The following is a 21,155-nucleotide window of genomic DNA, read 5'->3' as shown; positions in this document are numbered from 1 at the left end:
GGCTGGAATTGGTACCTAAATGTATCTGGACCCTGCACTTTGNCCAGTTTACATTCCCACCAACAGTGTAGGAGGGTGCCCGTTTCTCATTTTGTGCCTTTTTTGCAAGAGGAACTAATAAGCTAGATAAACTGTAAACTGGAGAAACATCTAATAACCACCTAGCAATAGTTCAGTTAAGTATGATTTCAAAACCGGATGTCACGTTCAACTTTCCAGATTGTGCCCCTGGGTGCCTTTCCCTGCATCTGGCCTTGTCATGTGCTTTGGTTTCAGATCCTGGGCCCACTATGTGGATCTTGTGAGGCTCTTCCTGACCTCCCTTCCATCTACTTTTTCTACTCTCCTAAATTCAGTGGCAGTTTCAAGCTTCCAAGCTTGGGCAGCACTGAAAAATTTCTACAGTTTGAATCTAACAAAGGTATTTACAGTTGTTTTTTTTAATCATTTATGCACTTTAATTCACAACTTCTCAAATATATGAAAACTAAGAGAAAACAACGCTTTAAAAAATATCTCTAACTTGTTGAATTATTATACTCTCTTCTTCAGTGTTAGATTTAGAAAAGCTTTGCTTCATGCTTTAGTGATCTCCCAACTAGGTTGGCAAGATCAATCAGTTAATATGCACATACCTTGAAAAAACTACCCTTTGAGAAAAGGTTGCTTGTAATTCTAAAGGCATATTAGAAGTTAAAAACTAGCATGCAAAATCAAAGAGAAAAAAATCGAATAAATTAAGCTAACCAAAAAATTAGAAATTGGAAGTATGTTCAGCATAGTAATCACCATTACAAATAGGAAAATTTAAACTAAAAAAATAATATTTAATGGGTTGACTTTTCTAAAATATTGATTGGATTTCACTAATAAGCATTTTATGCATATGGCTATTCTGAAAGTTTCTTTAAAAATGAAAGACTAATGCTTTAATGAGAGGTATTATTACATGAACATATTTGAATCTGGCTTATGAAAAATAGGACTTGAGAATTTAAAATGTGTGCATAAAATGCAAATGGATTTAATTAACTGAAAACCCATAAGACAGAACTTCTTCAAATAAGCAATTACTTTGGGGACTAATAGAGTAAATAGGATCCTGATTCATTAGCACAAATATCCATATGAGAGAAGGATCAGCAAATTTTATTCTTTAAGTTATTTATGCACACATGGTAATATCTCATTAATTTATGGCTTCAATAAATTTAAAATCTTTTGATAATTTGTTCATGAGCTGGGCTGATGTTTACCTTTGCTTTGCAAGCGCTTTATTTATAGGTAGATAATATATGATGTTTTAAACATTTATTTTCAATATTGCATGCACTTTTTAGACACAGAATAAACTATTTTCAGTGAACCTCAGGCACTTTACAAGCTCCTACATACATCCAATCTATATGCTAATAACAAAATGTTCGTATGATTTATTATTACAGGTCTCCTTAAGGATTTCTACTTTGTAATGTTTTGTTGAAGTTACTACATGTAGTTTAAAGAATAAAAGCTACATTTATTTAAAAGTTATCTATAATTCAGTCTCCCCACAAGTTCACATATGCCTACCTCCCTAATTGTTAGAATAAATGAAATTAATTAATGAATATTCATAGCTATACATAAATAATTATTCCTTTAGACATGCATTAGCACATATAAAGAAAAAATAAAATATAGTGAAGAGTGAAAATAACAGATGATTTTGTAGGTGGACAAAGTAGTGAACTGTCTCAAATCATTTTAAATCCTTCAAGCACAATATCCTAGTAGAAGAACTTGATAATGCTGCCCTTTCTTTAAAAACTGATTTTGCTCGTGTGAGATGAGTCAGTTCTAAATCACTTGTAAGGTGGTATGTCTTTCCAGTTTAAGACAGTTAGTGTGCAGGCCAAATGGGGTGGATGCTCTAAGCTAGGGCTTCTGGGATGAAGAGAAAGGCCACTGCACAGCAACGTGGCAGTTCTAAACCTTCCTTGTATGTGGCCATGACTTTTCAGAGTCCACACATAAGTTTTCACTAGAGAATTAAAAGCATATATAAAATGGGTAGAAGAGTTATGTTATTTTAATTATCAAAACTCATATGTAGTTCAAAATGACTCCAATTCTAAACCAGATAAAACATGTCAAACTAGAATTTATAAAAACCACAACTGAAATAAAAAAAAATTGAAATTCTCCTTTTTACTGAAATATTCTGAACACAAACCTGGATATTATTCATAAGTCATGCCACCTTCATACTAGAAGCCTTTCCATTTCTTTTGTGAATATTGTGAGGAAATTAGAAGTAGAGGAACGGCAATTCATAGTTACTTACCATACGAAGGTGGAAAATAAGCTTCAATTCCATTTTCATAACTTAATCAAGAATACTTGATGAGAGGCGTCTTTCATGTGTTTCTTGAATGTTATAAAATCTGGGGAGGAGATACAAACAGGGACTATTTCATCATCAAGAAGAAAACTGCTCAAAATAATACTAGTTTCTTATGTCAGTGATTAGTTTTCATCGGAATAAGAGCTATCCCAGCCAGCCATATGCCATGTACACATTGACCAGCTGCCCACAAAAGCTTAAGCCTCACAGGCTGAAATGACCACTCTGCCACTAGAGAAAGATGCCCCAGGGTTTTATCCCACTCAGTATTTGTCTGAATGAACTTTATGTCCTTAACTTCATGGAGACTCCATTCCCTCATGGCTCCAGTGGGAGTAATAAGACCAGCTAGTCAATGGGTTCTGACGATCAGATGAGATGATGTCTGGAAAAAACATTTAGTTAACAGTGAACGTACTTATTTATGCCCTGACTCTTCATCTTAAAGATTTGGGGTGACTTCCAAGAAGAATAATCATGAAATATTAATAAAAATAACAGGGTTGAGAGTGAAAAAGAAATGAAGTTCATATGCTACCTATATATTGGTTAACAGTTGAAATAATTGAAGTTGCCATTTGGATTTGAATTTCTTGGAAATTTAGGTAAAAGGAAAACATAATTTCTTCTATAACTCCTATTGTTAGGAGAAGATGCATTACTTCTCCTGAAGAAATCTTCCTGACCCCAAATTCATGGAAAAAATTTTCATGGAAAACAGGATATACAAACAGTGAAATTAAATCAACTATTTAACAAAAGTGGGAATGACTACCTACCATGAAAACTGAAGGGCAAAACGTACTTATGCTTGGAGGTAGTTATTATTGCTATAAAATCATATTACTTGTAAAGACAAACATGAAGCTTAAGTTATGGGAATCTTAAATAAGAACCCACTGACTTCCAATTAACAAATCACCTGGCTTTCCTCCCTTGTGGCTTCCTAACACACACACACACACACACACACACACACACACACACACACACTCACACACATTCTCGGTAGTTGGGAGGTATTTCCCAAGGAAGTCATTGACTGATGGTGACTCTCGGCCAGTCACTGCTCATTTGTAAATAGTGGGTAGAGCAGAGAGCATGAAGTGTGAAACTAGACGTGATACTGACAGCTGCACAGCCCATTTCCTGGGGCCAATCCAAAAGGGAAGAAAGAACAATACAACTAAATGATTATATAGTTGAACCCTGAGCAATGCAGGGGTTAGGGATTGCTGACACTGCATGGTCACATATCTGCATATAACTTTTTTTTTTAACTTTTATTTATTTTTGAGACAGAGAGAGACAGAGCATGAGCTGGTGAGGGGCAGAGAGAGAGAGGGAGACACAGAATCTGAAACAGGCTCCAGGCTCTGAGCTGTCAGCACAGAGCCCGATGTGGGGCTCAAACCCACGGACCGCGAGATCATGACTTGAACCCAAGTCGGACGTTTAACCAACTGAGCCACCCAGGCACCTCTGCACATAACTTTTGACTCCCCCAGAACTTAATCCGAATAGCCTACTGTTGACTGGAAGCCTCATGGATAACATATGCTACCTGTATTATATAGTGTGTTCTTACAAAATATGCTAGAGAAAGAAAATCGTTAAGGTTGAGAAAATACCTTCATAGTATTGTACTGTATTTATCAAAAAATCTGCATATTTGTGGACTGCTACATTTCAAACCCATGTTGTTCAAGGGTCAGCTATATAAATGAAACAAATCACAATATGATTCCTCTTCCTTGAAGCTTTTTCTTGGCTTCCTTAAAATCTCACTTCTAATCTTGTATGAAACGTCTCTCGAATTTTTCTTCTGGCTCCTCTTCTCCCTTCCGTAAATGTGGGCCTTCATCAAGGAAGCAATTTCATTCACACCCATGGCTTAAATGTCTTAATACCTTTTTTCATGCTTTCTGGGCTAGATCCTCATCCCTATCATCTCCAAAATTTGCTTTTCTTCCATACCTAAAATCATTGGCATTGTCCCTCTCCCTGGCTTGAACACCTGGAGCCCTCTTCATTCTACCCCATCTCCTCACCTCCCACACACACACCTCCAACTGATTATGACCACTTTGTGCACCAGAAGCTTGACTTCTCCTTTACATGTTCAAGGCCACTGTCATGGCAGAAATGCACCCACCATCCACCATCTATCTTCCACGCAGACAGTGGCCTCCCATCTCATGTACTCACTGCTTCCAGTCCTTGTTGGTTTCCAATTTTCCTGATGATCCCACTTTTCTTTTATGCTTCCTTCATGCTTCCCCACTTGCTTAAAACTTCTGACACTTCCGGTCACTGTAGGATCAAGTCTAGGACTCCTCAGCAGAGCTTTCCAAGATCCCAGATCTGTGCATTACCACTTTCCACACAGCCTTTCTAACCATACCAAACCATTTCTCCTCACTCTCTGGCTCCTCCAAAAAGTAGTTTCCTGCCACTGCGATTTTGCAGTGGCTCATCTTTTAACACCCAGTTCCAATATTAATTCTTTCAGGGATCTTCCTGAATTCTTGTGTAAGAATATATTGTACTTTTCTCTGACTACCCAAGGATCCTTAACTGCAACCTTACTACAAAATCCCATTTATAGTACTCTGACTTTATTTTCAATAGCTCTAAATAGAGCAGTGCCAAAGAACCCTCATATAGCTTAAAATCTAGTCAGGGGAAACCCACTTTATTCACATTTCTAACTTCCGTGGGGTAATATTCAATACCCCAATATGTGAGTGTTCTATAAATTATAGATTAGATGATCAAATAGCACATGAGAGGCTCTGAACATAGGGTTAAGAACACTATCCTAGAAGATATTTTCTGAAAAAGTGACATTAACAGAACTATCCAAATGTGGGACACAGAAGGAATGAAAGGAGAGAGGATGAGAAAAAAAAAGTACAGGTGGACATGTTATTTTCCTCTTTTTTAATCTTAACACAAACTTGTTTGATCATTTTATAGAGATCAAGTGAGGTTTATATCTGAGGGAAGATGTTGCATTTGTTTCAGCAAATCAGATCACAAAATATTTAGTCACTATGCATTCGAGAAATAGATCTTATGGCAGATCTCCCATCAGGGCTGGAAAATTTCTTCCTGGTGCTTATCTTAGCACCAGACACATGCAAGATATTTTAATATTTGTTTATTGAATAAGTGGTTGCTCATCCAGTTACCTCCCTCCAGCTGCCCTCCAGTCTCTCACTTTTCCTTTATAGCCAGACCTACTGCAAATAATTACCAATAGTCATCTTTCTTTTCTTTCCTCCCATTGGCAGCTGAAACTTCTGCAATCTGACCTTTGCCTCCTCACAGTGTTCACTGGCTGAGGTATTAACTTCCACTCTGCAGTCTCCCTGCCACTCCCCACCCCTCCCCGTGCCAATGGGCATGCTCAGACTTTTGTGTTGTAGCAGCAGGTGCAGGGAGAGAAGTTGAATTTTGCCTCAAAGAAGTTGCTGAGAATGTGCTGTACAATGTATCAGCTCACAGCCTCCTTCTATGACACAGGGATGCCAGCAAGTGGATGAGGCGAGTCAACACTGCTTCATGAATGTTTGGTTTATTTACCTTGCTTGTACTAGTATCACTGGATGGAGGGACAGGCAGCATTGTGCTCATAAAATTCCTTGTTCTCACGTCATATTTTCTCTCCAGTTCAGACCCCAGGACCTCAACTTGTCTATTGTCAAAATCCACCTCAGTTCTGCTCTATAGTGGTCAACAGCATGTCAAAATGACTTTCTTCTCTATCAGTGCTGGCTCCCCAAGTATCATGTTAAGAGAGATGTAAAATATGAAATGTGAAATATTCTCAAACAGGCATGGCCACAAATAGAACTAGTTAGAACTCGATTTCCCATACATATCACTTAGTGATTTATCTTTATTTTAATTCAGAACAATTCTCTATGGATCAGTGTTCTCCACTCTTGCTAAATAAAACAAACAGTTCTCAATCTTCCACATTCAAACCAATTGACCATTCCCGCCCTCTTGAAATGAAATCCTGGCTCCCTTGCTCCCCCTCCCCCCCACATATGATCCAGCAGTTTCCTGGGTTCCCTTCTACTTCTCTCACTTTTCTTTCTTTCATCCTTTACAAGCTCATCCTTCACTACTTGGCTGTATGGATTTGAATTCCTTAAGACTTTGGTCCTAGCATTCTCTTCTACCACTCACTTTATAATCTTTCTCTAGGCAGTCATATCCACCTATGGATCACATCCATCATATCCACAACTATGGATTGAAGATGAGTCACAAGTTTATATCCAAACGGCAGAACTTTCTGACAAGCTCCACACCCATAATCCAATGTCTTTTTGCTCTGTCCTGTAATGTTTCCTGCAGAACTCAAACTCCACGTGTCCAACTGAACTTAGTATCTGCCTTTGCAAACTCATTCCTCCTCCAGTGTTCCCTGACACTTTGCACGGGCCCCACGTAAATATTGCAGAAGATGGCCTATGACTTTACCTCCTCTATGTCTCTTGAATCCGTTTACATTTTAGAAATCACCAGCATCTCATCCTTCTTTCCCTTGGCCATGCTACCAGTATCTCTGTACTGAAAATGTTCAACTGGTTTACATAACTTTTCCCCTTGCCAATCCATATTCTGCATTCTAGCCAGAAATATATTTTTGAAATACCAAATTGATGATGTAACTAATTATAATCCCCCATCCCCTCCCCCAACCTTCACATTCGTCCTAGGATAAATACATTTCTTCACTATGGTTAAAAAGTCTTTCATGGCGATGGCCCTTGATCACATCTCTAGAATCAAGCTGTTCACCTCTGCTCTCTGTACTTGATTTTCCTTCAGTCTCCCACATTGCTTCTGCTCTTTTCTGCTTTCCATACATCATGGCTTTCCATCCCTTCCACGTCACGCCTTCTGCCTGTACTCCTTGTCTAGTTGACTCCTATGGTTTAGATCTCATTTTCCAGAACCTTGCGTCTCTTCTTTGTGGCATATTGAGAAGAGTTTCAGTTTCATACCTATTGGTGTTATCCTTTTATTGTAGGTTTCCCCCATCAACCTGTAGTCCTAACGAGAGCAGGGGATACCTGACGCAGTTCATTGTATCTTAAGAGCCCAACACATAGTGGGTACTCAGTAAAGTTGACTTTATTGAATGCATGTGTATAAAATGAGTATGAAAATAAACACATATAAATTCAGTGAGAAAAACCTACCCATTGCATAGCGTTTGAAAATTCTAAACCACAGTATTGAGATCAGTAAAAGAGCATTGGGAATTTTTGGAGGATTTAAGAAATTAAAGTAGGAGGGCTTCCGTTCTCACACAGATTTAGTAGTGGGTGGATGGGAGTGATAGGGATTTTTTTTAAAAAAATCAGGTACAAAAAGGTGGTTTTATTAAAGCTTGGGGACAGGATTCATGAGTAGAAAGAGCTGCCCTGGGATTGTGAAGAGCATTGTGTATATCTGGGAGTTAGGGGAGGTAAAGACTAGGGGAGTGTCCAGAAGGACATTCATTCATATGTTAAAGAAGACTCACAGGCCTAGCTATTGTCAAGCTAAGGTTGATGGGGATTTTTTAAATGAAAAACTTCACCTGAGCCCAAGCAACTGATTTTAGCATGTAAGAAGTATGCCAGAGTATGAAAGTAGTACTTGCCAACCCTATTCTTGACATTTTTGCTCCTGCATAGGTTGAACAAGAGCCATTGCAAGAAGAAGGGATGACAGACCAGGGACATGCTGGGGAGACAAAGGAGAGAAAAGGTTTCAAAAATGTTTTAGTCTCTGGACTGTGGATATTCTGCTGGTTATGCCTTTTTATATCCTTGCTTCTAAAATCCATGTCATTTCATGCAATATAATTGTCTCTGCTTCCATATGGCGACAGAATTCTAGCAACTATATCAGGATCTCAATAAATAGGCAAAATGAAAGTGTTGCATAAGTTGTTTTCCCTCAGTTACTTTCCAAATAGGAACCCCCCAATAATAAGACACAAATTTTGTAAATTAGCATAGTATCAGTTATGAATGTAATTTTGCAATTATGAGAGTAAAAACATCCCACAATGAAATAAGAAATGCCATCTGATTTCAATTTAACTCAAAGGGGGAAAAACACATTCCATTTAAGAATGACAAATAAAGCTGTCAATGTGATCCATTTATAGCCCTTCAGAGAATGCCACAAATCCACATAATGTTCTGAGAAGCTAGTTATTGTATTTGCTCTCTCAGAGAGGGAAGGCGTAGAAGTCCCTGACAGACTGTTATCCGAGGAAACTAAGGTTAGGGGGAATAACTTACATTAGTCAATATCCTAGGTGCATATGCCTTAAAGGGGAGAAAGAGAGCTTCAGGCATCTTATTTAAATCGTGTGCAGCAGAAGAAAGGGTGAGGTGCAAGGAGTGATGGGGTATGAGACAATGGAGAAAGCTCTGTTTTCCTTATCTGTTCCCACCCCTCCTCCTCACAGTGTTCTGTGAGGGTCTTGCTGCCCTAACGAGGCCTCTTTCTGCAAGGCCTACTAACAAAAAGTACAGAAGGCCATTACATCTTTTTTTTTTTTTTTACAGCTATAATAGGCCTTTTATTGATAAGCCCGTTCAAAGCAGGAAGCAAACTAGTGAGTTGACCCAAAAAGAAGGCCATTACATCTTAATCATAAATGTCCAAAGTGCCCATTATTTGTGAACATTTCTTATGGGTTACTTCAAGCTCAGGTACAAAGACACTTGCCATAAACAAATGTTGGAAATATAATCACCATTCCTTATTATGATACTGAACTTGCTTCTTTTAAGAACCAGTTTGCTGTTAAATACACATACAGGTATTCATATTTAAGTATATATAAAATATGGCCCTCTGCAAGACATAACTGATTATATTTTTCTCCACATTGGCTGCTAAAAAACTGAGAACAACATTTGTTACTATCTTCTAGCAAGAGTGTTGAATTTCATGGCATAAATTTTGAGTATGAATCTCTCTCCTGGCCCCATCTTACGTTCTTAGCCTTATTTTTTTTCCTTTGACTCATTTTTTCTTACCTATTGGAAATATATTTTATATTGCTGTACAGTATGTATTTTTATTAGCCTTTCTTTATAAGCCTTAAATCCTTTCCAGCATATAAATAAAACATTCAACCTTTATAGATAGCCTTTTTTTTTTCCCTTTGGAGGGTTGCAAAATTTTCCCAAGGCAACATATAATTTATTACTACAGATGCATGAATATTAACACATTGGGATTCATCGTAATTATTTTTTGTGATATTTAGTTTAATATTTCAGTTAAATTTTCTTAGTATTTATACATATACTTTTAAAACTGGGATTCCTCGCCTGTGCTCCATGGACTCAAATTATATGCAAAATTTGAGCATGTAAAATTTTATTAATGAGGTATTTCATGATTTTAATCCAACTCTGAAAGGTGATTTTGACCCAAAAGATTAAAAAAAAATTACTGCTCTGCAATGGAATAACTATAGAAGACCAGATCTTGGTCTTCTGACATTCAACTAATAGACAGAATACTCACTGACTACCTACTAAGTGTCTGGCACTGTAATAGATACTCAGTAGCTATTAGAGCAGTAAACAGCAGTAAAAAGGTAGGCTTGACCTCTGACCACAGGGCACTGCTGGTCCAGTGGGGATGAGACTAGACAATAAAAAAATGAACATAAGCAAGCAATATCTGAGGGGATAACATTTGAGATGGAGGAAGCAGCTAATGTGAAGACCTTAAGGGAAATGTTATAACCCATAGGTCTTCTAGGAAATATGAATGGTAGATTTCCAAATTCACTTTCAGTATTTCAGTCTAGAAATATTAGACTAATGATCTTATGCATGAAAGTTAGAAGTCTTTTCCTTGTTTTCATTCTTTTAGAAGTTAAAATTCCTAATGTGAGGGAAATGTATCCTCAGAAGAAGAACATGATATATTTTATTATACACAAAATTCATTCAATAAATATTTGGGTCTACCATCTTGAAGGCACTATGGGACATGCCCTCAAGGTGCTCAGCACAGATCAAATAAAATATAACTGCCATACATGTAACTATAATGTACCCTAAACCAATCCCGTATTGTTCTTTACTGTAGGTTTATGAGCCAAGTAAATTCTAGGGCCCAGACGCTTTAATATATAGTTTGAAACCCAAAGCTCTTTAGAAAGGCACCAATCACCCTGTAAAAGTTGAAGATGGATAAGTTGGAGAAAGCAACACATAGTGAAAATTGGGATTAAAAATTCTTTGAAATAAGAACCCTGTACTCTGTGGTTTGGAAAATGCTCTATATAGCCCTTACTGTGTAAATCAATAAATTAAGATGTGACTAAAGATCATAAATATCTCTCACATTTTTAGATGTTTTCCTGAAATAAATTCTTTATGCGTATATTAAATAATATACTAATAAGATGATGACAGCACTGAGGTCACAGAATTCTATGTGATGCTTAACTGTGTACCGGAAACCATGTGAGAACTCTTTGCTTATGCCCTTGGAGGTAAGTGAGATTATTAGTGCTGTTTTACAGATTGGGAGAAACTGAAGTTTGGAGAAGCAAAGCGATTTGGCCACAAAGCTAGTCACAGGAGGCAGTGGGGATGGGAAACTCAACGGTCTGACCCCAGAGCCCTTAGGATCCCAGTCAGCTCTGTGGAGGCAGATTGCTTCGTGAATTATTTCTGACAAAGTCATCTGCTTTGTGGTTTAAATGGCTTTGGGGAGCAATATTTTGAATGATTAGTCTGAGCTTATCATGTGCAAATTAATTTAAATATTATCCAAAATGATATAGGTAAGATGGCAAATCTATTAAGAGTAACACATGCAATTAAAAAAAGTTTCCTTGATTTGGGATCAGAGTACATGATTTAGATTGTCCTTAATATTCCCTCTTCTAGGAAAAAATAATGAAGAGTTGAATGAACTTATTTTAAAATCCTCAGAAGTACAAACATTATTTTACTAACTTGTTTCTGCCTTCACAATTTTTGATAATGAAATTTTAACTCAGAAAGGGAGATTTTAAAGCTTTATCGAAATCCAGATCAAATAATCATTTTTCTCTTGGTTTACTTCCCATGAAACCACTCTTGCAGACTGCTGGGTGACCACACCCCTTTCAGTAATAACAAGGGCAGTAGCAGCAGGGGTAGTGGATGACAGCCCCGGGGATCTCTGATTATATTAGGTCATATTATCACATATCTATGCTGTGTCACCCACTGTGCCAGCACCGTACAACTTCATTTTATCCTCACTACAACCCATTAGTAGCTCCTTTTATTATTCCCAATTCCCAGTTTAGGAGATGGGGGCCCACAGAAATTGCACACATATGGAAGGCTTCCCAGCTTGTTACTGGAGGAGCTTACACCAGCCAGGCCTGCTGACCCTAGAGCCGAGGCTGCCTACAATTTCCCTCTATGATCTCCCTTTGTCTGATCATCTTCCCATCCCTAACTGACACATCAGTAGGGACACAATATTTCCTAGAATAGGCAGTCTAAGCCCTTTAGAATTTAAGGCTATCTACAATCTGGACTCTAAAAACCAGTCCAATCTAATTTCTCCATATTCCTTACTAAATACCCTCCAAGCCTCAGAGAACCTGTCTTCTGTGAAAGCTTTAAGAAGTCTCTTAAACCCACAATACAGCTAAATTCTCCTGGTCTTAACAGCCCAGTTCACATTCCACTTTTCTAAGCTGCCTTCCAGACTCACTAACCTGAGTAAGTAGTCTGAAGAGCTGACCTCTGCTGTCTACACTGCAGATGACTCTGATGCCCATAAGGGCTTTGGCAGCCTGGGGTCCATGGAATACTGTGAGCATTCTGTTGGAAAGTGCTCTCAGGACCATATTCAGNCTGGAAACTAATGTTATCAAATGCTAATGTTCACTGAGAAAGGCTGCCAGATTTAGCAAGTGTAAATATTATATGGGACATGCCTATACTAAAATGTGATTTGTTGTATATTTGAAATTCAAATTTAACTGGGCATCCTGTACTTGATCTGCAACCCTGTCCTTGAATGTTTTGTGGGTATTAATCTTATCTCTCTACTATACTGAATGTAGTCATCTAGGGGGTGGGGGCTTCATTATTGCTCCACAAAACTTAACACTTAACTCTCATTGCTAATTACTGATTTACTTTTGTGGTCCAATAGAAACATTTTGGAACATTCCAGATTTGGGGCCAGTATCAAATCTAGTAGCTATATCATGATTACATGGCTTTGGCTATAAAGAAACAGATTCCGTCATACCCAGTGTGCTGTTTGCTAGACTGAAACACATCAAACTCTTCCCCAATTACCCTTGTTTAAAAAAAATTTCTCTTATAAGGAATTGGGGAAAATTCAAAACATACTAAAATTATTATTGGAACTCAAAGTGAGGTCTTCAGACAATTTGATTGAGAAAATCTCCAAAGGTGTTAAAAATGCAGTTGTCTGGGTCCAATCTCAGACCTATTAATTCAGAAATGTGCAGAAAGGCTCTAAGCAATCTGGGTTTTTAAAAGCCTTCCAGATGATTTTTATGCCCTTTAAAGTTTAAGGATTGCTTTTTTTTATGGGATGTAATACTCTAGCAAGGATTGCTTTTTAAGTTAGAGAAGAAAAGTTATTTTAGTCCTTAAAAACAAGCCATCATCATTTGGGGTTCAAAATATCAATCATCTTTTAAACGTATCTTGAATCTATCACGGTAGTGGTTAAGTGCTCAGCACTGTAATTCTGCCATTTGCAGCTCTCCAGCATTTAAACAGAACTGGTAAACTAATGATAGGTATTAAAAGTCTGCCTGTGGATCATTAAAACAGTAAATGAGTTACTGAAATTTATACAGGCCATACAAAATTTAAAACTTAGATGATCTGAAGTAGAATGTTCTGCTGTGTACTAATGCCGCTGTCCAGGATGGGTCTGGGAAACCTAAGCCTCTTTGGAATTTCTAGGGGGAAAAAGTGTCATTGCCTAAAGCTCCCTACTCCTGTCCCTGAGGTTTTTGACTCCTTGGTGAAAGGTGTGCTAGTTTGGAAGTCAGGATATAGCGGTTCCATATTTTATGTTCTATGTCCTCATGAATAAAACGATGGTTTGGACCATTGGTTCATCTCCAGTGGCCTTCTAAACCCAAGTTTTATTATAATTCTGAGGTTTAGTTTTTCTGTTGTAAAATATGGGGGTTGGACCATGTGCAATATGTCCACTTGTTCTGTGTGTCCCAGGGTTGTGTTGCTGTCTCCTTTACTGTACTTGGATCCCCATTCCTAATTTAGGCTCACTGTAACAGTGTAAGATCAGTGATACTCCATTTAGGTTTTCCCAGGGATGGAAAGATATACTGGCCATTAGCACATGTCCTTTGTAGGAAATAATTATTCATTATAGAATTATAATCATATTATTTATAATTATTCAACATACACTCATTGATCACCAGTTATGTGCTATGGGTCACTGTGGTAGACCTTGGGAATACAATAATGGAAAAAGTCAGACAAGAAGAGCTCTGGTCTCATGTGGCTTATAGTCTGATGATGGGAATGATGGCGGAGAAGATAAAAACACCAACCATATATACGCTGATGTGTAAATAAAATAAATGCAGTTGGTTCTCAGTTTAGAATGGATTACTAGGCCTGAGCTAGAAAATGACAGAAGAGTATTTGGGAAAAGTCTCTTGGAGGAGGTGACATTTACTTGGACCCACAGGAAGGATAAAAGACCAAGGAGGGGATTGAAAGAAAGAGCAGGGCAGGGAAAAACATATTCTGGAAGTCCCTGGGAGAAGCAGTTTATGTGGCTGGCATCCAAATATCCTTTCCATATCTGAGAGATCATTTAATCCAAAACTAGAGAAAGGAAGTCAAAGGCCCAGAGGTTTAAGGTCAAATGGCCAGACAGTCAATGGGAGAACTCTTCCATGCCTCAGTCCAGAACATAAGCCCTTCTTAGGATCAGTCTCACAATGCAGCAGGAAGCACCACAATGCTTTGCTTCAAATCCTTGCTCTTTGATTGTCCCCGGGGACCAGGGCTTCTTTGAGACTCAGTTTTCTTTTGTGTGAAACATGGATGACATTTGCTGCATCAGGGATTTAATGAGATAAAGTGGCTCAGTGCCTGGTGTATCATAGCTGCCTGATAAATGCAAACTCTTGATTTTTCACCTAGTGACTTCCACCCATACCGAACTGTTGGAAAATAAGTAGGTCAGAGGTTGAGTTACTTGGATAAAGGAAAAGTGCTGGCAGAGAGGAAGTTCTGGAATACTGAGCTGGGGCCTGTTTAGCAGCTGTCCATCTGAGAGCTGAGTGAAGAAAATGAGAAGAAAAGGCCACTGAAGGTGGGAAGATGTCAAGGAAAAGTATCCCCAATTTCATGGTTTTGCTCACAGCTTAATCTGCTAGTGGTGAATCTAGAGTTGCCTTCATAAAACAGCAAAGGCCATCCTTAGTAATATTTATACTTAAAATTAGCATATAAGAAGCAGGTTTTACTTTAGGAGACCAGTAAGCAGAAAAACGACATGCTTTATTATTAAATACATGCAAAGAGAAAAATGTGATGTTAACATATCACTCAATCCATTGGGAACAAATTAATCTAATTAGATTATTAGATATTAAAATGATTGCTGGATATTAAAATGATTGCTCGTATTAAGGATGCTTAAAAACCAAGCCCATTATATTGGAAGAATGAATAATTTATCCAAGTAACTATGAAGATTCTTTTCATTGTGGACAAGACCACAGATTGAACTTCAACCTTAAAATACAGAGAGGCATATTTTGTGGATTAAAGTGGACAGCTATCTATAAGGCCACAGCATCTGTTTGCTCTCTCCTTAGAATTCCCCAAAACATAAGGGAATATTTATGGTTCAGGCACACTTGAACCAGGGCTGAATATTTCTTAGTTTCAGAAGTTCACTGGGTCCCTTTCCCCCCAGCCATAAGGTAAGTGCCATTCCACATATAACTTTTTGAAATGCTGCTTACTTTATGATTCTCTGCCAATGTTGCCTTATGGGAGAAATTTTATTTCAAAGTTTCATAGGATGTGAATTGAACTCATTATTTTACTCCAAACTCATTGTTTAATTGACAGGAAACATGCATTCTAAATCATCTTGTATGCATGGCAGAAGCAGCTACATAAATTTAACAATGGGTGGATTATTACTATTTTGCATATTTATGGAGTTTTATATTCAGGAAGCATTTTACAAATCTTTTATTAGTTAATCCTTACACTTACGAGTGAGTCTGACAGGTGGTAAACAATGCTTTGAGTTTTAAATTGTCAATTCGTGAAAACTTTAATGGGTATAAAAATCTACAGCACTCTTCCTTGCTCCCAAACTTGCCAAGAGCACATTTTTTGATACTTTTCTCCTCTCACCAGAGACCAAGGCTAGAGGCCTGGAAGCAGGTTCATGCTCACCATAAACACAAATATTACAAAAAGGGAACAGGCCAGATGGCCAACATCAGGGGAAACCTCACAAGACACCAAGGAGATACAGCGCTCCCAACAAAGCCGCACCCCAGTAATAGAGCACATAAAAAGACACATAAAGAAGCAATTTTTCTAAAACCATACAGTAAATTTGGTTTTCAGTTCTAATGATGCCATAGCTACCGTACTCACTATGTAATGCCGTCATCAGTTCTCTTAAGATGAATGCATGTATATTAAATAAATAACTCAAACTAAGAGAGTCTGTATTTTCTTTTTTTCAAAAAGTCACAAGTTAAAAACACTAAGCTCCTTTGAACACTCACTTCAAACTTTTAGGGTGCTGCAATCTGCCCCTCCTCCAGATACCAGAAGGTGTTGGAGAGAAGGGCATGAAAGCCTAAAGCCGCTGTGGATTAGAGTCTCATTGTTGACCCAAACCTTTTACAGCCTGGGGCTTTCAGAGCTAACAAACCAAGAAAAATCAATCACGCATCACCTGAGGGCTGGACACCAGGAGCCGCAGATGCTGCACCTACTTTCTGAAGACTCCAGCTTGGACACGTCCTGCCCAGATTCTAATCTCTTCCGACAGAGGGATAGGGACTCTATCCCTCTAATCCTTCAGGCCCCCAACTCCGCCTGCCTGCGGGGGGCGGGAGAGGAGGGTGAGAGGGTGAGAGAGAGAGGGAAATAGAGAGAGAGAGAGAGAAAGCTGGACAGTTAGGGTGCAGGGTGCAGAAAACACCCAAAGTCTCTTGGAAGCTAGCACCCTCTGGGGCCCTGTGCTTTCTCAGTGCAGCTGCGAAGCTGTCAGGAGGTCACTGTAAGGTAACCAGGTCACCCCCACCCCTTTCAGGGGTGCAAAGGGATGCTCCAAGCCCTCGCGTCCCCCGAGTAGGAGGATAATAGGGGTGCACGCACAGGGGGACCCTCTGAGGAACACCTCCCACCCAGGCGCGTCCCTCATCTCCCCCCGACGCGGCTCCGCCCCGCCCGCGCCAACTCTACCTGCGGGCGCCGGAGGCGCAGCGGCGGCTGCTGNGGGCCCTGGGCCGCCCCCGCTGCCCCCACGACCCGGGCTGGCCCCCTGCGGCTCCGGCTCTCAAGGTCTCCCCCCTCCCAGCCCCTGCCAGCCGAAGTGCGTGAGGCCCCGCCCTTGTCTGCGCAGGGCTGGAGGGACCCCGCCCCAGTGTCGGCCTCCCCACCACCCACCTCCGGGACTCTCGTGGGGCGCCCGTCATGAGTGGGGCGACTCCTTCTACCAATGGAGGCCAAGTCTGGGAAAGTTTCTGGCGGTGTCAAGGGTCAGCGTTTTCTTGTCGGGACGTTGTCTAGCCAAGAGGTAGAAACCCAGGCGATTCTATCTGCGGTGTCTGCTGACATCACAAACTACACATCACTCTGTGTCGTGTTGGGTAGTTTACACAAAGACTATCATTACTGCAGCCGTCTGCACGTTCGCCTTTCAAAACCTCAACCGAGTGACCTTTCAGCAGAAGGGTTAAGGAACTTATTTTTTAAATAAAAAGTTAATGCTGGAAACCAGTACATTACATACTAGCTCTGCCCCAAGTTCCAAGTATTATCGTGTCTGAATAATTCCAAACTTTTAGTTACCGGGATTACATAGGCCAGTCACTACCTTGCATCCCCAAATCTCCACAACTTTTCCTCTCTTTAGTCTTCTTTTTTATTTTCCTTGCTGTATGGAAGAGTGGTGAAAATGAAATGCAACAAAAACAATTTGAAGAGCTTTTAACAGCTGGCATAAAAGTTTATGGGAGACACAGCCTGCAATCATTGAAAATAAGATTTGAAAATTATCTGTAGACCTCACTGTTCAGTTTTGCCTTTTTGCTTGAGTTTGAATTATGGAAGGCTAGTGGTATGTATTAATTTTTAGCAGAAATAGTACTTTTCTAAGAATTATTCAACAGATGAAATGTACAATATGGTTATGATGTCAGATCAGGGTAAAACTCCATTTACAGAAGAATGTATTAACCAGATGATAGGAGACACACCCTTTTGGTGTAGTACAATTGGTTTTGTCTTCGAATTTAAATACTAGAAAAAGGAAAGCTAGAAAACATAGAAGCTCTATAGTCCTACCTGCTATCTAATGAGGATATTGCCTTCTTAGCATCCCTATTTATTTCAATTGCTACTTATGAGATATAATTTCAAGATTGCTCAAAGCTTTGGATATTCATTCATAAGTATTAATGAGGATTCAAAAACTTCCGACTCTGATCTTGGTGCAGGTGATGTAAGGGTGATCTAGATAGATAGATGGAGGTCCTACCTTCCAGGAGCTCATCTTCTTATGTGGGAGAGATAGCTACTAAATAGACAAGTGCAGACATAATTAATTGCACCTGTGAAAAGGAGTCCTAGGCAAGGATAACCTCCAAATGGTCTTTTAGATTGCTGTTTTGTTTTGAATCCTAGAATTATTTCAATGCTGCAAAGATTTTTTTTTAGCTACCCTTTCTTTCATATCTCATATTCAGTTCATCAGGAAATCCTGATAGCTCCAGCTTCAGAATGTTTTCCAAGTCTAACCCTAACTACCCCTCTTCCAAACCAGCATTGCCCCTTTGGGTTTCTGAAAATCCAAAATTGGATTTCTGAAAAAAGCTCTATGCTTGTCTTGCTGCTCTCAGTCTTGCCCCGATGGTCTATTATCCATGTAGAGTTTTGGATGACCCTCTAAAAGTGTGTGTATTAGCTTGTGCCAATTCTCTGCTCAAAAACCATCCCATGGCTTCCCATCACTTTCAGTCACTTTCCATCATGACAATTCAAACTTGACCTTAACCACCAAGGCCTTACATGTCTGCCACCCCACATCTCTCTACCTCCTTCTCCATCACTGTCCCTTCCCCAGCCCTGCCACCCTCACTGGCCTTTCTGCTGTTCTTTCATCCCTCAGGCTCCTGCCTGTTGGTCTTTGAACTTGAGACTCTTCCTCTAAATATTTAGAGGCTTGCTCTTCAGTAACATCAGATATTTTCTCCCTTGTCCTCATGTCAGAGAGGTAATCCCTGACCACCTGTTCTAATATAATATACATGTGCGCATATGCATGTGCATGCACACACACATACACATGCATATATTTATTGTTTACTGTGTCTTCTCTAGAGTGAGAACAACTTGGTTATAGTGTCATGCACATAGAAGACACAACATAAATATTTGTTGAAAGAAAGCATATAAATTTTGTTACAGACTGAATGTGTCTCCTCAAAATTCTTATGTTGAAACTCTAACCTCCAATGTGACCATATTTGGAAATAAGGACTTTATGGAAGTAATTAAGGTTAAAGAGGTTGTAAGTGAAAGGCCCTGATCTGATAAGATTAGTGTCATCATAAGAAGAGATACTGGAAGGGTGCCTGGGTGGCTCAGTTGGTTAAGTGTCTAACTTTGGCTCAGGTCATGATCTCACGTCTCATGGGTTCGAGCCCTGCATCGGGCTCTGTGCTGACAGCCAGCTCAGAGCCTGGAGGCTGTTTCAGACTCTGTGTCTCCCTCTCTCTCTGACCCTCCCCTGCTCATGCTGTCTCTCTCTCTCTCTTTCTCAGGAATAAATAAAACATTTAAAAAAAAAGAGAGAGACACTGGAGAGCTCACTCTAGTACTTAGAAAAGGCCATGCAATGGTCTGCAAACCAGGAAGAGAATTCTTACCAGGAATGAAGCTCACAGTGGACTTGGACTCCCCAACTTCTAGAACCTGAGAAACATATTTCTGTTGTTTAAGCCATCCCAACTATAGTATTTTGTTATGGGAGGCTTAGCAGACTAAGACAAATTATGAAGAATGCTAAAGAAAGAGTTTAGATGCCATCTACACTCAAGCATTATAATATACATTATAGATAATCATTTCAATTATCTATAGTTGGTATCAAGGTTATGGTGACTAGCATAACCTTTAGCCAATGAACAAACTTTTGGAGCACCTCCCAGGATAATTGTGGCTTGAAGATTAATCTTACCTGGACAGGAGAATAGAGTTAAGTATTTAATGTAAACACATCTGTTGTATAACCTTGTTGTTGTTTGTTTCTGAGGTCATGAATGACTGAAGCTCAGAGAATGGTCATAGTCACCATAGTGAAAAATGCTGTTCAAGAGAGCGCAACCTCTAAACTCCATAATCGTTTCCTACTGGTCAAGCTGAAGGACTCTTAAACTGTGGTGTGCCTAGAACATAATCATGGCCCATTGATATTCAAGTAAAGTATCAGATGCTTCAGGTAACAGATTTCCTTATGTACCACAACTGCTTATACCCTTTATCTCCAAAATAGGCTGTGGGGAGTAAGCTTTGAACTGTTTGTGTTTATTATTTTTTTATTTAAAAAAAAAACAACCCTAAGCTCTTGCAAATATATAATATACAGGTTGATACTGGCCTCCCAGTTGCACAGAGGTCAGTTGGTCTCCTGTCCTCCCTCGCAGAAGAATCTTGAGGAAATACTGGGAAATCCACAGTGTGAAGCGGCTAACATGTGATTCCTGCTCTTCTTTCAATTCCATTGTGTTGCATGTTATTGATTTTACGTGTGTTCACTTAAGGAATTAAAGATTCTATTATTCATTATTAACCAAACCAGCAGTTACAAACTAGAAAAGTGGCTTAAAAGGAGTTTTGTAAAGAAGATAATACTAATAATACAAGCATAAGCAAACAACAGGAAATACATAGAATTGAAGCTTTTCTGACTACCATAAAAATTTGATATAATGGAAGGTTAACAAGGTTGATGATTTGCTTAATTCAGTCTTATAACAAATCAGCTTCTCTTTCATTGAAATGATCAAGAAGATCTATGAAATATGGATTTATATCTAATTTTGTTAACAATGGGCCTTGCCTTAAGTATATAGTATACTTTGAGATGTAGGCTAATGATAATATGAAGCACCATGACTAGCATAACATAACAAATATCTAGTTCATCAGTAAGTGATTTTTTAGCAGTTTTATTTATGTTTATATTTTATAATGTATACTTGTATATGCAAAAAGTGATCTGCTTAATAAATGAATAAATATTGTGGATATATACTGAATATTTTTAACTGATGGACTATCTCTCAAAAGTGTTTGGGAACACTGATTTACATAACCAGGGGTAAAATAATTCATTAGAACCCAAAACCCTGCTCCTGAAAGAAAAAAGTAAGTAAAACCAACTTCTTAGTCAGAGAATACCTATTCAGGGTATGGATTATCCA

General features: G+C 38.9%; 1 protein-coding gene across 7 annotated transcripts in view; it reads right to left on the bottom strand.

The window, feature by feature from the left end:
- RHOBTB1 (Rho related BTB domain containing 1) overlaps positions 1-17,220 on the bottom strand; it is a 120,373-nt gene extending 103,153 nt beyond the window's left edge. For 4 of the 7 annotated variants that reach the window (XM_077778553.1, XM_077778549.1, XM_077778556.1 and 1 more), the window contains exons 1-3: positions 16,912-16,944; positions 16,400-16,546; positions 2,327-2,426 (exon numbers count right to left, since the gene is read on the bottom strand). The gene's annotated coding sequence lies outside the window, so the exon portion shown is untranslated. Of the gene's footprint in view, positions 1-2,326; positions 2,427-16,399; positions 16,547-16,911; positions 16,949-17,115 lie in introns of those variants that run through there. The other 3 variants (XM_077778550.1, XM_077778552.1, XM_077778551.1) reach the window with 3 other exon arrangements.
- Between the last annotated feature and the right edge of the window lie 3,935 nt (positions 17,221-21,155).

Source organism: Crocuta crocuta, unplaced genomic scaffold, assembly GCF_008692635.1.
Source record: "Crocuta crocuta isolate KB4526 unplaced genomic scaffold, BGI_CrCroc_1.0 scaffold167, whole genome shotgun sequence".
Taxonomy (NCBI): Eukaryota; Metazoa; Chordata; class Mammalia; order Carnivora; family Hyaenidae; genus Crocuta; species Crocuta crocuta.
The sequence above is the reverse complement of the archived record's forward strand: the minus strand, read 5'-3'. Positions and strand labels throughout refer to the sequence as shown.